We start from the raw sequence: 16,185 nt of genomic DNA, 5'->3' as shown, positions 1-16,185 counted from the left end.
CAATGAGCACCTGTACCGTATCCCTAGTGTCCCTACACGAGCAGCTATGAGACCAGCTGCATCCATCATATGGACGGGTATACACCACACCAGTCTATCCGGTTATCACGATGTTCCTCTCGTGTAACCTATGACCGGGATTATTTAGGATATGTGTTTAAAGGTGAATCAATCTCATTATCGTGATCTCATCACAATCCGATTCCCATTGCACAAATCCAAGGACATCACAATATATATATATATATATATATATATATATATATATATATATATATATATATATATATATATATATATATATATATATATATATATATATATATATATATATATATATATATATATATATATATATATATGCACATATAAAGTGATATACGCCAAAATATAATAAGCAAAAAGATTCTATATCGAGTCACATGTGCCATCACTCACGTGATTGGCTTGCTGGGTACCTGTGACTAGCAATCTCCCACTTGACCTAAAGCCAATCACCTATGTGTCTGATCCCCATCAGACCCCTGTGACGCTCAAAGACAAAATGAGATAATGTCTTTGTTAGTGGATCTGCAATGTTATCTTCGGATGGAACTCTTTCCACTACTACATCTCCTCGGGTTACGATCTCTCTGATAAGCTGGAACCTCCTCAGAACACTTCTGATGAGACCCGGGTTCCCTTATTTGAGTAATCGCCCCATAGTTATCGCAATATAAGGAAGTCGACTTCTTACTATCCGGAACGACTCCCAAATCTATGATGAACATCTTCAACCAGACTCCCTCCTTTGCTACATCTGTTGCAGCAATATACTCCGCCTCTATGGTCGAGTTAGCAGTGGTATCTTACTTGGAACTCTTCCAGCACACTGCTCCTCCATTCAAGGTGTACACATACCCTAAATTTGACTTGCTATCATCGACATCAGACTGAAAACTTGAGTCAGTGTAGCCTTCAACCTTAAGGCTATTACCTCTATATACTAGTAAAAGATCCTTAGTCCTTCTCAAGTACTTAAGGATACACTTTACTGCTTTCCAGTGCTCCAAGCCTGGATCCGCCTGATACCTGCTCGTGACACTCAGAGCATGCGCTATATCAGGCCTAGTACATAGCATGATATACATGATAGACCCTATTGCTGAGGCATAAGGTATCATATTCATGTTCGCCCTTTCTTCTAGAGTCTTTGAGGATATACTCGTAGAAAGCAATATCTCATTTCTCATCGGTATGAGAACTCTCTTGGAATTTTTCATGCCAAACCTTTTGACAATGGTTTCTATGTACCTAGACTGGGACAAGCCAAGCATCCTCTTGGATCTATCTCTATAGATTCTAATCCCCAAGATATAGGATACTTCCCCTAAGTCCTTCATTGAGAAGTGTCTAGATAACCAAGCCTTTACTGTGGATAGCATTCCTACGTCGTTCCCAATGATGAGGATGTCATCCACATATAACACCAAAAAGGTGATAGCGCTCCCACTTACCTTCCTGTACACACAAGGCTCATCTTCGTTCTTAACGAAGTCATAAGATCTGATTGCCTCATCAAATCTTATGTTCCAACTTCGGGAAGCTTGCTTTAGTCCATAAATGGATCTAAGCAACCTACACACCTTATCTTGGCAGTTCTTGGACACGAATCCCTCAGGTTGCATCATATACACCTCCTCCTTGAGGTTCCCATTGAGGAATGCAGTTTTCACATCCATCTGCCAGATCTCATAATCATAGTGTGCTGCAATAGCCAATAGAATTCTGATGGATTTTAGCATTGCTACGGGTGAGAAGGTTTCGTCGTAGTCAACACCTTGCCTTTGACGATGCCCCTTAGCCACTAGTTTTGCTTTATAGGTCTCTACCTTTCTATCTACTCCGATCTTTTTCTTAAAGATCCACTTGCAACCGATGGGTACAATACCTTCGGGCGCATCAACTAGGTTCCAAACCTTATTGAAGTACATAGAATCCATCTCAGAATTCATGGCTTCTTGCCACTTCCCGGAGTCTATACTCATAATAGCCTCCTCGTAGGTCTGAGGATCAATATCCTCAACATCCTCTCCTCTAATATGTCTCACATATCTCTTAGGAGGATGGGATACTCTATCAGACCTACGTAAAGTTGAAACTTGTGTATTAGGTACCTGAACAGACTCGGGTTGTAGAGTGGTGCTTGAGCTTGGTTCTCCAACCTCGCTCAACTCTATCATTCTCCCACTGTCTCCGCCAAGAATGTGTTCCTTCTCAAGGAACACTACTCTCTTAGCTACAAAGACCTTTTGGTCCTCGAGATGATAGAAATAATACCCACAAGTTTCCTTGGGGTATCCCACAAATTTGCATCGCTTTGTCCTTGATTCTAACTTATTGGGGTTGTGTCTTTTAACATGGGCAGGGCAGCCCCAAATCTTAACAACCTTAAGATCAGGCTTCTTCCCTTTCCATATCTCATATGGTGTAGATACTACCGACTTAGTTGGAACTCTGTTCAGAAGGTAAGCTGCGGTTTCTAGGGCATATCCCCAGAATGAGATGGGTAGGTCAGCGAAACTCATCATGGACCGTACCATATCTAACAACGTACGATTTCTCCTTTCAGAGACACCATTGAGCTGAGGTGTATAAGGAGGTGTCCATTGGGATAATATCCCATGGTCCTTGAGGAACTGAGTAAACTCTGTACTTAAGTACTCACCTCCTCGATCTGATCAAAGAGTTTTGATACTCTTTCCAGTCTGGTTCTCCACCTCATTCTTATACTCTCTGAATTTCTCAAAGGCCTCGGACTTGTACTTCATTAAGTACACATATCCATACCTTGAGAAATCATCAGTAAATGTAATGAAGTAGGAGTAACCTCCAATGACATGAGTTGACATGGGTCCACATACATCACTATGTATGAGTTTCAACAACTCAGTGGCTCTCTCTCCAGTTCTACTAAATGGAGAGTTGGTCAGTTTTCCATGAATATAAGGCTCACAAGTTGCATATGACACATAGTCGAATGGATCTAGATATCCATCATTTAGTAACTTTTGAATCCTTCTTTCATGGATGTGACCTAGCCTACAATGCCATAGGTATGCACTGTTCACCTCATCTCATTTCCTCTTAGACACTTACATTCATGATATATGGAGTAGTGTCTTGCATAAACAAACCTTTATGCAATATTCCTCTCGTCAATCTCCCCTCGGAATTACTAGAATTTACAATAAATTGTAGATGTGATAAGCAATACTGGTATCCAATACCAATGCACTATCACAAAAATCTGACAATTGGAGATTGATCATGAATGTACTTGAAGCTTCTCTAAGCTTCTATTCCGCCCTTTCTGCAAGGTACTCTTTGCAGTTTCTCTTCCAGTGCCCATCTTTACCACAGTGGAAGCATTGACCTTTGTCCTTTGTTGGGTCTTTCTTAGCAACCTTTGCTTTACCTGGTTTGCCCTTGCCCTTTCCCTTCTTAAGGGACCTTTCTGCTTTCCTTTTCTTTTTGGTCTCACCAGTGTAGAGAACTGGCTTCTCTTTCTTAATAGTACTCTTTGCCTCCCTCAACATATTGAGGAGCTCTGGGAGAGTCACCTCAAGCTTGTTCATATTAAAATTCATTATGAACTGTGAAGAGGAATCTGGTAGGGACTGAAGTACAATGTCCACACACAAGTTATTCTCTAGGACCATTCCTAGACCTGTGAGTTTCTCTATCCACTCAACCATCTTTAGGACATGGTTCTGAACCGGTGTCCCGTCAGTCATCCTAACGCGGAAGAGGCTCTTGGATATCTCATATCGCTGAGTCCTTCCCTGTTCCTCAAACAATTTACGGACATGTAGGAGAATGGATCTAGCATCCATCTTTTCATGTTGTCTCTATAACTCAGGAGTCATAGAGCCCAACATATAGCACTGAGCAAGAGTGGAGTCATCAATGTACTTCACGTAGCGAGCAATCTCATCCTCGTTTGCCCCTTCTTCGGGCGCAGGCATCACTGTATCAAGGACGTACACGATTTTCTCCGCTATGAGAATAATTCTCAAGTTACGGAGCCAATCCGTATAATTTGGACCAGTGAGGCGGTTGACATCAAGTATGCCACGTAAGGGATTTGAAAGCGACATTTTCTGAAAATAAAGATGCAGCAGAAATGAATAACATGTAGATTTTCCAAGAAATAAACTATCAAGATATGGACTTCTATCTTAATATGCTCCCACTATTTTACTAACGAGTCAAGCGACACCCTCAGCACGTGAAACGAAAGTCTCCGGTAGACTTTTAGTGGGGATCAGGATCCAATCAGCGTCTTAGTGTAACCTCGAGGGACTCGACCAATCACAAAGTCTAAAAGGTAGGCAACTCTTGCCGATCACAACTCCTTGTGATTCCCATCCTGTTCGGCCTCCGAATCACCATGGCCTCGAGGGACTCGACCAACCATGATGCTCGGTTAAGTCAACACCTTCGTTACAAAATTAGTCTGATTTGATGATATACCCTCGAGGGACTCGACCAAGTATACCATGCCCTCAGGTCACCGGTGACATCTCTATGTCGTAAGCAAGATAGCGAATCGTGATATAGGTGAGTCTCGAGGGACTCGACCAACTCAACCTACACCGGGAATCGGTTCCTACTTATAACGATGGAAGGCCACGTGGGTTAATCTAATTGCCTCACATTTACCGACTTAATATTATCGAGAGATGTTTCTATGATTTGGTCTCCTAATATGACATGTCACACATATACATATTTAATATATATCTACATCGCATGCAAATATATATACATATCTAGTATGTGTATAAGCAATGACACCAGATGATCATGGACCACAACCTAATATGATTAGGCCCGAGCCAGAAGGCCTAATCACTCACATCAAGATCTATGTGTGCAACGTTGCATCTCCATGCCCTGTGATCGTCCATCTCGTCCTCGTCGGTTCCGTCGATATTTTGATGCATCTTGATGCATCGCGATCGTCCGTCTCGTGGGTCCCGCTATCGCATCCACGCTCCCGCTGCGCCTTTGATGTGATTACAACTTAATCATAGGCACGCAGGCCCGACAATAAATGAGAAATATAATGGAGGCTCGCAGACCTCAATATTAATAATCACAAGTACACACATCACACGGTCCATGATCATCCGTCCACACATCATACATCACATGTATAAATAATCATCATCATGTAGGACTACTAGATAATAATAAAAATAATAATCAACTAAACCTTTTAATTAATTAATATTTTCTAAAATCAAGGACATGTAGAGAATTTCTAAATTTATAGGGGTATTTTCATAATTTGGACAAAAGACAGAAACTGGAATTTCTCAAATTCCGAGGGGCAAAACTATCTTTTGCCCAGAAAACCCTAATGCCCTACGCCCTTTGCTGCTGCCGTCGCCGCCACCCTAATGGCGGCGGGGCGAGGGCGCTGCCCTCGCCTGCAGGCGGCACTCCCGCTGGCGGTGATGCCGCTGCGAGTGGGCGCCCCCGCGGGCGGTTCTATCGACGGGGCAACGCCCGTAGGCGGTGCTGCCCCTGCAGGTTCGCGCCCCTACGGGCGCCGCCGCCTCCGCGAGCGGTTCTGCCCACGGGGCAACGCCCGCAGGCGGTGCTGTCCCGCCGGGCGCCCGCCCCTGTGGGGAGGTTTCGCCCGTGGGAGCAGCGGCGACAGGCGCTGCTGCCCTGTGGCGCCTCACCACGCGGGAGAAGCGGCTGCAGGCACCTCTGCCCGCGGGCTGCTAGCTCCGCCGGACGCAAGCGTGCTGCAAGCAGGCCGCCGGCCGGCTATTGTAGACGCAGCCCCTGTGATGCCCGCCTTCGGCTGCGCTGCACGCACGCAGATCGAGGGTAACAACTGTTGCTGCCCTTCCTTGTTTTTGCGTCAATGATTTTGACGTCAAAATTCTTCCTAAACACAACACACGCAGTTCAAAACCAATCATTTGCACGAACAACCTGGCTCTGATACCACTGTTGGGAAATATTGGGGGCGACATCACATGTGCAGCAGAAGAATAAGAAAACAAAATCCCTGATTCCCAAAGAGATGTTCGTCGTCGTGCGAAGATTGGTGCGCAAAATCCGCGAAACTTAAAACTGCGTATAGAGTAGGTTGTGTTACCTAGGGAGATCGTATATCCCTGTTTCCTTGTAAATCCTTAGGAGAGGGTGAAGGAGGTCAAGCGTCCTCCTCTCTAGCGGTGATCCACACAGCAGGGTTGCGACGACGCTCCTCAAAACTCCAGGCCTGCTCTGAGGTGGAGAGGAAGAGGAGAATAGGAAAGGCAAGCAAAGGCTCTAGCCTATGAGGCTCTAAATCCCTCCTATTTATAGAGATCCCTTGTCAAACCCTAATGGGTCCTCCCCTAGTGAGTATTGGATCTGCATCCAATAAGACAAGGGCTCCATCGGATATCTCATATCTGAACCTCTACTCATCGCAATGCCTACCATATGTGTGTGACCCTCTAGGCCCAATATCGAGCTGGCCGTGAGTCATACCTGTCAGAACTCCTTCTAACTCAGTGAATTATTATCTCTGTAATAATTCACTTGACTCATCGACTACGGAAGTACTAGGCCACTAAGCCGTAGTCCCCAGACGATACAGGGGAATCCAATCCATTGGACCTGTCTGTCCTCAGTTACCGTGTACCTATAATCCCTCATCTATCTAATATCCCAGAGACCGTATATCGAGCATGGTGTTGTCAGACCCATACGGTTTCTACTCGAGTCTCGCTCTAATCGGATTCTCCTGGAGAACTCTTTCTCTCTCAACCCGAATGACCCTGGCTAGGGATTTGTCTGAGCAAGAACACATGGGATATTCTTCTCATGACGCCGAGAGTGGATGATCCTCTATCAACACTCAATAGCCTTCATAAGGTCGACTACCACTCCCTATGACCAATTGTACTAGATCTGGGACAGCCAAACCTATAAGTCTGGTATCAAAGAGTGGAGCACTCATACAGGACATCCTTGGTGTCTCAAGTCTAAAGATCAGATACACCACTAGGACTACGGAATCGCTGTCTGACAATAAGGCATCATCAACCATCTAGCATTCTGTAAGCGGATCAATCAGTGAACTCATTCTCCAATGAGCACCTGTACTGTATCCCTAGTGTCCCTACACGAGCAGCTGTGAGACTAGCTGCATCCATCATATGGACGGGTATACAGCACACCAGTCTATCCGGTTATCACGATGTCCCTCTTGAGTAAACTATGATCGGGATTATTTAGGATATGTGTTTAAAGGTGAATCGATCTCATTATCGTGATCTCATCACGATCCGATTCCCATTGCACAAATTCAAGGACATCACAATATATATATATATATATATATATATATATATATATATATATATAAATAAATAAATAAATAAATAAATAAATAAATAAATAAATATATATATATATATATATATATATATATATATATATATATATATATATATATATATATATATATATATATATATATATATAAAGTGATATATGCCAAAATATAATAAGCAAAAAGATTTTATATCAAGTCACACGTGCCATCACTCATGTGATTGGCTTGCTGGGCACATATGACTAGCAGCCTCATTATAGAAAGTCGTTAAGGCATAGTTTGTCACCTCGCCTTTGTTGATTTTTTTCTTGCCTTCGGATGAGCTCAATTCGTCTAAAGTCGTCTTCTTCTTCTTTTTAAGTTCATTTTTAATTTTCGATTCTTGTTTTAAAAATTTTATGAGGAATTCAAGTTTACCATCACTTGAGCTTATGCTCGAGTGGTCTTCAATTATTCTAAGTCCAAAATCCTTCCTGTTCTTTGGAAGGTGGTTCTCAAGTTCTTTACGTGCATTGCACATCATTTCATAGGTCATCAAATTGAATCTTGAATTTTGATAATGAAGTCAATTGTCATTTGTTATCTAATCCATATGTTGAGATAAGTGTGCAGGATTAACAACGATGGCAATAAGACATGCAACAGGAGTTGCGCCGGAGTTCGAGAGTTGGGGGTTCGAGAGTTCGACGGAAGTCCGGACGGTCGTCGGAGGTTCTACGGGAACAAATCCGAGAAGTCCAAGAGCTTGCCAAAGAAGCTCGTCGGAACTCGCCAGGTGGATCATCGCAAGTCCAAGAGTTTGCCAATAGTCCGCTGGAGCATCGCTGAGGGTTCGTCGGATGTTTGCCGGAAGCTCGCTGGAAGAAGCGATTAACGCACCGGAGCAAGTTGCAGTATTAATATCTTAAATATCATAGTTAGCATGCAGATTAAGTTAGGAATGGGAGGTGATCCCATTAACTTAATCTGGAAGCAATTGGGCCCTTGACAAATCCAAATTAGGCCGAATGGATTAGCCCATTCGGACTCATATTTCTTGGCCGACGGTGGCACCGCCTAGGAGACTTGGTCTCCTAGGAATTTTGGGTGGTAGTACCACCCCTATCAAGCAGTGGTACCGCCAGTAGTTATTATTGCCAGCGGTGGTACCGGCCCTGTCATGCGGTGGTACCGCCAGTAGTTATTATTGCCAGCGGTGGTACCGGCCTTGTCATGCGGTGGTACCGCCTGAGCTCGGTCTCCGAGCGATGTCAGGCAGTAGTACCGCCTAGACTGAGCAGTAGTACCGCCCAATAATAGATGACAGGCAGTAGTACAACTCAATTATGGTGGTAGTACCGCTAGGACCCCGAAAAACCAGGAGATGACACTTTTTAGCTCCAAATTCAAACTAGTTGGGGCCTATATAAACCCTACCCTTTCCTGCATGAAAGGGTATCAAAAGCTTGATCTTACTCTATGATTTTAGAGCTCAAAAGTATTGTAAAGGCTAAAAGTTCTCCTCCCTCTTTTCTTCCAAGTTTTGATCATTCAAGAGAAGAGTGAAAATTCTGTAAGGGTTGTCTCCTAAGCCCATCAAAAGGAGTAAAACTGTAAAAGGGTGGTTGGCCTTCGCCTATTGAAGGAAGGCCTTTAGTAGACGCCGGTGACCTCGTCGAAGGAGGAAGCCGAAAGTGGATGTAGGTCATGTTTGACCGAACCACTCTAAAATCTAGTTTGCATTTCCTTTGTGCTATTTATCTTAACTGCAAACTGTCTTCCTTACTTTACTTCAAATACATTTCCATAAGCTTTCAAAGTTATTATATGCACGAAATGACTTTTACGTCGGAATCGGATTTCATTGTACGAACGCAGTTTTAATCGTCGAAAGTTTTTCGCTACACTAATTCACCCCCCCCACCCCCCCTCTTAGTGCTCTTGATCCTAACAATTGGTATCATAGTGAGGTTAACTCTCAAACGGATTAAAACCTAAGAGAGATGGCATACATCGAAAATCAAGAGGGCCACTCTATTACACGTCCACCCATGTTCAATGGGACATACTACACCTATTGGAAGACCCGAATGAGGATCTTCCTTATTTCAATGGATTTTGAACTTTGGAATCTTATCAAAAATGGATTTTCAAAGTCTTCTCTTCTAATGATCGATTGGAATGAATTGGAGAAGAAGACTTTCGCTCTTAATGCAAAGGCTATGAATGCCTTATTTTGTGCACTTGATAAAAATGAGTTCAATCGTGTTTCGGTTTGTGAAACCACATTTGATATTTGACATACACTTTAAGTGACTCACGAAGACACAAGTAGAGTGAAAGAGTAAAAAATCAAAAGAGGTCGATCTTCGCCTATTGAAAGAGGGCCATTAGTGGACGTCGGTGACCTTGACGGAGGAGGAATCCGAAAGTGGATGTAGGTCACTGATAGAACCCTTGCAGATTCTAAACTTGGGGTTGATCTCTTTAGGGGATCGGCCTCCTTAGAACTCTATAGGAGTTCCTCCCTCCAAGTTGCTGCTCAAAGGCTACAGAAAAGATTCATCTATTGCTTAAGAAAAGAGAAGGAATACATGGCTATTTATAGGGCTTCTAAACCCTAACTCCTAATAGGACTCCTACTTAAGACTCTTACTTCTAACCAACTCATAATAGGACTCTTACTCAAGACTCCTATTCCCTTACAACTCCTAATTCTTCTCTAAGAAAAAACCTCCTACATGAATGCCCCTCTCAATTAGGACTCTCCTAGCTAGAGTCCTAATAGAATGTCCCTCTCAATTAGGACTCTCTTAGCTAGCATCCTAACCGTTTTACATGAATGTCCCTCTCAATTAGGACTCTCCAAGCTAGAGTCCTAACAGACCCGCCCTCTTCAAATCAGCCTTGTCCTCGAGGCTGATGATTCATGAATTCTGGAAATTTGATCTTCATGTCATCATAATTCTCCCAAGTGGCATCTTCTATTGGTAGGTTCGCCCATTGTATTAGCACTTTATTAGTGGGTTGTCGTCGTCGAGTCACGATCCGTCGATCAATAATGGCACTTGGCTGGGTCTGGAGTTCTCTTTGGGTAGTCATATTTGGTGGGTGGCTTTGGGCTGTCTCCAAGCACCTATTTAAAACTTCCGGTTGGCTGTTGGTTTGTGGGTGATATGTCGTACTCCTTTTCAATTTAGTACCCTGCATATAGAATAACTTTATCCAAAATCTGCTATTGAAGATACAAGTAGAATTTGTCATAAGCACAATGCGTCCCTTGTAGTATAATTCTTTTGAGTCCCAATTGTAATGAGCCATGGGGCTTGGTGCTTCCTCCAATTTTTTTATAATCTTACTAGTATCTGAATCTTCCTATCATTCCATCTTAATATCCTTAAGAAAGTTGCTGGTCGGAAGTGAAATGGCCGAAACTTCAGCTTGCTCGGGTAGCTGCGAAAGCGCATCTGCAAGAACATTCTCTTTCCCCTTTTTGTAAGTTATTTCATAATCAAATCTAAGAAGTTTTGTTACCCATTTTTGCTGCTCAGGGGATGATATCTTTCGCTCCAAAAAGTACTCGAGGCTTTTATGGTCGGTTTTAATTTGAAATCGTCGATCAATCAAGTAGGGTCTCCACCTCGTTGCTGCGCGCACAATGGCAAGCATCTCCTTATCATATGTTGACTTATTTTGATGGGAGGGAGATAATGCCTTGCTAGTGTATGTGAGTGGTTGACCATCTTGCATGAGAATGGCTCCAATTTTGACTCCAGATGTGTCGGCCTCAATAATGAAGGATCGGTTGAAATCTGGTAGTGTTAGCACCGGCGTCGTCGTCATGGCTGCCTTAAGTTTGTCGAAGGCAGCAGAGGCTCTGTCCAACCATTGGAAGACATCTTTTTCTAGTAAGGAAGTAAGTGGTGCACTGATCTTTCCATAGTTTTTCATGAACTTGTAGTAGTAGCCTGTTAAACCCAGAAAGCCATGTAGCAATTTTATGTTTCTCGAGGTCGGCCAGTTTTGCATTGCTCCAATTTTGAAGGGGTCCACTGCCACACCTTCCTCTGATATGATATGCCCAAGATATTCCACCTTTTGTTGAAGAAAGCAAAAATTCGTGGTTGTTGTGTGTTCAAAAGGTGGTTTTCCATATGTCTTCTTCGCATGCTCGTATTTGATGATACCCGGATCAAAGGTCCAGCTTTGTAAAGATTTGTGCTCCCTTTCATCTAGCAATTCATCTACTATTGGAATAAAGTATTTGTCCTTGATGATTATGCCATTGAGAGCTCGGTAATCAACACATATTTGCCTTGTTCCGTCCTTCTTGCGTACAAGTAGCACCTGCGAAGAGTAGAGGTTGCAACATGACCGAATAACTCCTGTTTCGAGCATCTCTTTTATAATCCTTTCTATTTCATCCTTCTGGAGATGTGGATACTGATATGGCTGAGCATTTGCTGAAGATTTGCCTGGAAGAATCATTATACAATGATCATGCCGACGGGTAAGAGGTAGGTTGCGCGGTTCGTCAAATATATTTGAAAATTCAGCAAGCAAAGGAAGTAGATTTGGATCTTCAAATTCTGTTGGCTCTCCCTTAGTTTGCTACTCAAGTTGTACCAAAAAGCCGCTGCATGCTTTATGCAAAACATTCTCCATTTGTTGTGTGCAAATCGTTGTTATGTCGCCCCCACGTTTCCCGTGCAATGTCACCTGTTTCTCCTTACTGTAAAATTTCATAATTAGTTTCATAAAATTTCAAGAAATATCACCTAATGTCGTCAACCATTTAATTCTAAGCATGGCCTCATGATTGTTAAGAGGGAGAAGGAAGAAATCTGCAATTATCTCTTGGTCCTGCAGCAATAGTTTCTCTTGCAAGCGCCTATGATCACAATTCAAAATCCGTCCGTCGGTGACCTTAACATCAAACCTGCAGCGATTCTCGATAGGTAATGATATCCGAACAGCAAGCTTACTATTTAGGAAGTTAGTAGTACTGCCCGTGTCGATGAGAACAGTGATCAGTTGTTGTTTGAGAAGGCCTCCAACTTTTATCGTTTCCGGGTTTGAGTAGCTGGCTAGTGCATGCACCGTAACTTCAGTCGGTTGTGGCTCTTCTTCTGCATCTTCTTCTTCATGTTCAAGGCTCTCTTCTGGATGTTCAATGACCTCTTCTTCTATTGGTTCAATCATAAGAAGTCTCCCTTTACTACAGCGATGCTCACGGCTCCACGGCTCGTCACAATGCCAACATAACCCCTTCGTATATCACTCCCGAAGCTCTTCTCTTGTTAACCTCTTTGGTGTAGGGACTTGGTCAATAGTAGGGGGGGCTAAGGGCTTCAATATTACTGGTTGAGGAGCAACCCTAGTCCTCCGAGCTTCATGGTTCAATTGCTCCTCTTGATGTCGTGCGAAAGAGATGGCTGCCATAAGCGTATACGGTTATCGCGCTTTAACTTCTCCTCGGATCTCCGGCTTCAAGCCCTCAATGAAGGTCCACAATAGCTGTTTTTGAGACCAATCATGAGTTTGATTAGATAACCTTTCAAACCTGGTTTGGTACTCCTGAATGGTGGAGGTTTGTTGGATCTTTGTTAGTTGTTCGTCAATATTCTCGTAATCGGTTGGTCTGAAGCGAATCAGCAGTCCTTCTTTGAATTGTCGCCATGAAAGGACTCCATAAGTATGTTCAAACTAGTCAAACCACTGTATAGCATCCCCTTCAAGATATATAGCTGCAATTTTCACCATAGATACATCCGCGGTTTTGTGGTACCGAAAATATCGCTCCGCGCGCGAGATCCAACCAATCGGGTCTCCTTCTTCCCATCTAGGGAAGTCCACTCTCATGCATGGATAGTTGGGGTCGGTCATAGAGCCTACCCTCCCCTTGGAAGTCATCTCTTCGGGCTTGGTGTGATTGGGCAAAGCTCTCTCCTTGATATGATTTCTTCGGGCTTAGTGGTCGGCCCAATCTGAGTTCGGTAAAGAGCATCCGAATCTTATCCTCCATTCGCGCCTCCAAGGCTTTGAATTTAGCATTGATTGCCTCCTTAGATGTCATAGTATATGGCCCCAAATCAATGATGTTAAGATCTCTCTTTTGCTGTTGGGTTAAAGGCATATATAGGTTGAGAGAAGTGATGGTCGAAAGTGTTGGTGGATTGGTGGATATAGGCTGCGGTTTAGGCTTGTTTTGTGGCTGTTTTGGGTGCAGTTTGAGGGTGTGGTTTGGTAGAGTTTTAGGGCTGTGGATGAAAGTTTTGGATCTGTGGTAGATGGTAGCAAAGGTTTGACAGAAATCCGTGGAAGTTGCAGCAAGTATGTGCTGTCTTGTAAGAGTAGAATTGTCGTCGAAGAAACAACGGTTTCTCGACGTAATTTCCACCAAAAACTTGAGAGAATTGAGGAGGGAATTGATAGAAAAATCACAGTTTATATGACAGCAAGGATATCTAATTTAATCAAGAAAATTTCGGCAGTATAACAGCAAAGAAATTGGTGCAAGTTGCAATTGCAGAATTATCATCGAAAAATTTCAGCGGGTTACGATGAAAATTTGCAGCAACATAAAATCGTTTTTAGAGATGAATTTCTTAATAGATCAATCTTAGATGGAAGCCAAGATGATATATGAAGTCTATAAGAAATTTCATTCAAAAACGATTGCAAATAGATGGGTTAAGGCAACGATATGCAGCTGAAATTTTCTGTAGCATAGATTTTCAAGTGCAGTAGATTGGACATAAAAGATCAGTAGTTTTATATTGAGAATTTTTCGATGAAACCAAAGGGAAATATACTGTTAGGAAGTGTCAAAGATGTCATAAAAATTTCGTAGAAATTTGGATAGAAAAATCACAGTAGCAAGATCAAACAGGTGGTGCTATGCGGCTTGAATTCTGCAATTCAAGTGCAGCAGATTGGACATAAAAGATCAGTAGTTTATACTGAGAATTTTTTGATGAAACCAAAGGGAAATCCACTGTTAGGAAGTATCAAAGATGTCATAAAAATTTCGTAGAAATTTGGATAGAAAAAGTACAGTAGCAAGATCAAACAGATGGTGCTATGCGGTTGGAATTCTGCAATGTATCTTTCGTCGTAGAGATGAAAACTTTGTGACGAAAAGTTTATGCAGCAATATAAGAACGATTTTTTTTTTTTTTTTTTCGAATAAGGATAACTAAATTGCAGCAGCAGTAAGGTAGGAAACCAGAACCTGTTGCAATTCACGGGGAGATCAAAAGATGATCCACGGTGGTGGAGATGATGGTGGAATTCGGTGACGATCTTTTAAGCAATTGTGGGAATTGCTTTGGGCGGTTGTGGAGGGCTGATGGATGGCAGTGGAAGGGCAGCGAGATGCCAAGAACGCTGCTCTGATACCAGGTGTTAGAACCCTTGCAGATTCTAAACTTGGGTTGATCTATTTAGGGGATCGGCCTCCTTGAAACTTTATAGGGGTTCCTCCCTCCAAGTTGCTGCTCAAAGGCTGCAGAAAAGATTCATCTATTGCTTAAGAAAAGAGAAGGAATACATGGCTATTTATAGGGCTTATAAACCCTAACTCCTAATAGGACTCCTACTTAAGACTCTTACTTCTAACCAACTCCTAATAGGACTCATACTCAAGACTCATATTCCCTTACAACTCCTAATTCTTCTCTAAGAAAAAACTTCCTATATGAATGCCCCTCTCAATTAGGACTCTCCTAGCTAGAGTCCTAACAGAATGTCCCTCACAATTAGGACTCTTCTGGCTAGAGTCCTAACAGTTTTACATGAATGTCCCTCTCAATTAGGAATCTCCAAGCTAGAGTCCTAACATATTCCTATCCTTGTTCTTCAGAAATTCTTTTAATCATCAGAACAATTTCGTACATCAAATATCTTCTCCAATCGCATCATCTATTTTTCTGCTACCAATGTATTAGGTTCACCACACTTCTACTACGCCACTCTGATTTAATATCCCCGATCAACCCTTTTATTGTACTTAATTAATCAAAAGCAGATGAAGTAGGACTAAATATCCTCATCATCCTAGATTCCTAAAATGCATCAAAGAAAATTTTAATCAATCACTATAGTTCACTAGACATCAATATATTTTGCACGTCAACATATCAAATATTTCAGTGATCCTCAAACCACGCTCTGATACCACTCTGTCACGCCCCTCCCGATTTAATTTTCATTCAAGAGGTGTAAACCTAACTTAAGATTGATAATATTATAATTCAACAAACAATCCAGGATCCAATCATACATTTAAGGTCACTAAGAAAAACATAAGTCATTCACCTCTACAATCCACAATTCATAAAACTTGTGCAGTTTATAATCATACATCATGTCATTAGATGATTCTTAAAATTCAAAGGCAACTTAACTAAACCATAACCACATCATAAATCCATAGTTGTGAGAATCTACACAATTACAAAACCAATATGTACCACATGTTTATATCATTCAGTACATAATTTTAACTTAACATTCCCAAAATCATAACATGAGAGGTATTTTTCAAATATTTATAGGATACATCAATCTAGATTTGTCATTAATACACACAAAAGGAACTTATACAACATCAACATATCAAGTACAAAAGATTTGCCCTAAAATCTTCTAGCTTCCCACTGCCTCAACCCAAACTACATATTTTTGCGAGCGATAAATTATCCTGAAAAATTTATATATCAACGGGGTGAGCATATAAAGCTCAGCAAATGACTAACATATCCATAGCAAAAAGGACAGGCTTCAAACAAATAAGGTATCAAAATACAAAGCAG

Source organism: Musa acuminata, chromosome BXJ2-3, assembly GCF_036884655.1.
Source record: "Musa acuminata AAA Group cultivar baxijiao chromosome BXJ2-3, Cavendish_Baxijiao_AAA, whole genome shotgun sequence".
Lineage (NCBI taxonomy): Eukaryota > Viridiplantae > Streptophyta > Magnoliopsida > Zingiberales > Musaceae > Musa > Musa acuminata.
This window is presented reverse-complemented; position numbering follows the sequence as displayed.